The sequence below is a fragment of the Egretta garzetta genome, unplaced genomic scaffold (assembly GCF_000687185.1).
Source record: "Egretta garzetta isolate BGI_Z169 unplaced genomic scaffold, ASM68718v1 scaffold34, whole genome shotgun sequence".
Lineage (NCBI taxonomy): Eukaryota > Metazoa > Chordata > Aves > Pelecaniformes > Ardeidae > Egretta > Egretta garzetta.
Window position 1 is genome coordinate 4,798,167 of NW_009259586.1, and position 3,813 is coordinate 4,801,979.

A 3,813-nucleotide genomic window follows, 5' to 3' on the forward strand; every position below is an offset into this window, starting at 1 on the left:
CGGTGCATGCTGCGAAAGGGGTCTTGGTGGTGGTGGGGGTCCTGGGGGGGCAGTGTCCGGAGGGGTGGCGTGTTCCCTTCCTCTGGAGCTGGGAGGGGATAAGAAGGGGGTGCCCCTCCCCGCCCAGGGTCTGCGTGGGGCTGGCGAGGTCCCGTCCCAGGGCTGGGTCCCTGGGGTGGATGGGGGTCCCACAGGCCCTAGGCTTGGGGGGGGCGGTGGCTATGGGGCAGGCAGCAGGCCGTGGCCTGTGAGGGGGCTCCTGCTGCAGCGGTGTGGGGTCACGGCACCTGAGACAGGGACCTTGTGGCCCAGGGGGTGTCTGTTGGGGTCTGGCATGGGGTGGGGAGCATGGGAAGCTCGCCGGGGGTCTCTCCTTCTCTGTGGTTTGGGAGACATTGTGGGAAGCCAGGACTGGTGATGCCTGAGCCAGAGAAATATGAAAACCCATGGTAATTCAGAGAGCTGGGGAGAGCACGTAGAGTAGCTCAGGAAGTTTGTGGTGGCTTCTGGCTGGCTGGTCCGGTCAGGGATATCCCTGTGAAGTGCGAGGGTACGAGGACCTTTTGCAGTCATCTGTTGTTTTTATACCAGAACACTCTGCTAAAGCGAAAGGCATCACCTCTTTTTTATGTGTGAGGAAACTGAGGCACAGGCTGGCGAAAGCGTTTGCCCAAGGTCAGACATGGAGCAAGTGCTGAGGAGCACCCAGGCCTCTGGAGAATGCTGCTGCCACTTTCAAACAATGCTCTTGACCTCCGGGTTGCTTTTTTCCATTTATTTGTTTGTTGTGAGCTGCCTGGACCCGCTGTCCAGGCCTGCTGCATCTGGGTGGACCAGTGGCTGAAGCTGGTTTCTCCGAGAGCATTGGGGAAGGGCTGAGGGTCCCTGTATGGGCTTCCTTGGTGAATGTCTGTGTGGCACCGGAGCCCCTCATCTTGGGCAGGACCCTCATGCTCCAGGGGCTGTAGAGACTCTCCTCAGGCTGCCAACAAGCCCCAGGGTGGTGGTGAAGCCAGGTTTGGCAGGGGCAGGGACAGCATTCGGCAAGAGCTGGGAGCTGTGCAGGGGCAGGCGTGGGGTGAGTGTGGTAGCTGTGGCAGAGCAAAGCCAGTGGCCGTGAGGTGAGAGGTGGGGATCTCTGGAAGGGTGAGAGCTTCCCTTCCCCATCGTGGGGTGCCTCCCTGGTGTGGAGGATGACCCTGCGGTTGGCAGGTCTTTTTGTAGGACTAGAAAGTTTTTCCTGAGAGTAAAGAGGTGAGAAGGGGAACTGGGCAGCCCCTTGCAGGGGGGAAGGTCTCTAATGAGACCACTCAGTCAATGGATTAATTCCCAGCCCAGGCTTCCTCCTGGGACATTGAGAACGGCCATGAGCACCCTCACGTGCTGCCTTATGCCCACCACCAAAACAGAGCCAGGGAATAAATGTGGCAAGGAGAGGGGACACGGAGCTGCCCATGATCCAGAAGCACTGGGAGCCTGAGAGCAGGCTGATCTGGCAGGCAGGAGTGCCTGACTGCCCCTTCCCCATGACCTTGATGAAATTGCTTCACCTGTCCCGGCTTCTCCTTCCCTCTCTGCACCATCCCGCACTGCTTGTCTGCTTTTCCTCTTCTCTTGCCTTGCACAGCCTTGGTCCTCGCCTGGTTTCCCCAGGTTTCTTCCCAAAACTGAGCTGGGCAGCTGATAGGTTTGGCTGGGGATGGTTTGTCACCAGCAGCCCTGACTCCAGGGACTGGGAATGGACAGACCTCTTCAGAGAAGGCAAGAACCATCCTGGACTTTATGGACAGCCCAAACCCATTAGCAAGTTGGGAAAAGTCCAATTAACCTTTATTTCTTACAAAATGGCAACGCTCTTGGTTTCTATGCTCTCCTGCAGCTTCTGATTTTGGCCAGACCTGGAGGAGCCGCCATTCCCCTGGGGCATTTCTGGTAAAGCTGGAGGAACCCTCCCAGGGGAGTCTGACCTTGCAGGCATGGAATGATTTGGGGAACCTTGGGATCTCTAAATTGCCAGAGTAAATGGCTCCTTCCCACTAATGGACACAGCTCTAACCAGGCTTGTCCCCACCACGAATGGGCTGTGACTCGCTGTATAGAGCAAAAGTGAGACTCGAGTCCTGTTAATGCCGTGGAGTGTCTGGAGTTGGGCGAGCTCGCCTTCCCCTCCAGACCAGTACCTTTGGCTGGAGCACCAGCAGCGCTTGCTGGCTGCGCTGCAGTCCCGTGCCCTGGGCTGGCAGCTGCCTGTCCTGCCCAGGTGTTCCCACAAGGGCTGCTCTGATGTCTGCTGGTGGCAGCCCCTTTCTCTGTCCTGCTCGGTTCTTCAAAGCCTGCTGTTTTCCTTTTCTTCCCTTCGTAGGGGAGGGAAGAGCTTCCCCTGCTTGGCAGGCTCCATCCCCACTGGTTCCCTGGTATGAGCTGAGTGGAGGCCGAGGGAGGATCTTTGCCCTTCACCGGAGCGGGTTGTAAACCCATCTCACACCAGCAGCACCGACTGCTCGCTGCCCTGTAATGGGCTTCAGCCACATCGGAGCCACCGGCCCAACCCTTCTTGAGAAGGCCAAGCCACTTGGATCATGTTGCTTCTCTTGCAAGCCCGATGTCAGGGTCCTGCGGGCTCCTTTTATTGACCAAGCAGATACTTTATGGCATGCAGACCAGCAGAGGTTGGATCAGTCTCCATCCACCCAGGTCAACACTGAGTTTCCTACCTCCAGTAAGCCAAATTATCTTGTTCCACTGGGATCAAACACCACCATCCCTGTCCAGACTGATAGATGGGAATTTCCGATCAGTACCAAGCCCTTCGCTGACAGCATCCCTGCTGCAGACAGTGCAAGTCTGTCTGCACACAAAAGTGGGAGCCCGAGGGACCGGAGCGATCCTGCCTCCATCGTGGTGACGGCTCCTGTGCAAGCTCAGGGGCTTCCTGGAGCTCTTGGTCTGCAGTGGAGCTGGCACCAGGAAAATGCAAACCGCAAAGTGTCCTTGTGGGTGGAGAAGAGGATCTGTCACTTGGGAGAAGCGGTTTAGCCCAGTCATGTCTCTTCTCCCACTTCACCTCCTATCTTCCTCTTTCCAGGCAGAAGGCAGCACCTCTCTGGGGCCCGTGTGTTGGTGTCCTCCATCTGCTGCGGCCACCAAAGAAGCTTCGTACGAAACATCTTCCAGCTTCGCTGAGATTCCTTGATTTTTATTTTTCCCCCCAAAGAGCATGTTTTTAGGGGGCTGTCTCCAGCCATTTGAATGGTGAGGTTTAAGGGGCTGCTGCTGCAACTGGCAATCAAACGTCCGGATTCCTCTGGTGACTTTGGAACGTTTTGGCACCGGTTTTGCCTGCTGAGCGCCTGTATGTGGCAGACACCAGAGTCAGTCAACCAGAGGGGAAATCCCACAGGACACCAGATGCTGTTAGCTCTGCTCCTTGCAGCGGCAGAGCTTGGACCTCCGCTGGGGATAGGGTGCAGGTAGATACCTGACCCACGGCTCCTTGGGACTGTGGGGTTGGCAGTGTCACACCAGGGGAGGCAGGACGGGAGAAGTGACCTCTGGCTGGTGCCTGGACGGGAAGCCTTACCGAAAGTCCCACGCACGAGTCTTAAATGCAGGAGAGCAAAGTGTCCAGAGTTGTTCCCTGCCTGGTTGGGGTGGAGGGATCGCTCTGCTCTGGTGCAGTAATTAGAAGCCATTGAATTCGTTAGCTGACAGCTCTGGAAAGGCTGGTGGTGCTTCTAACGACTTCACTACTGGGGAAGGCAGCCAGGCATGCTTGTGAGCTGGGAACTGGGCTCCTTCCAGGGGGACAAGCAG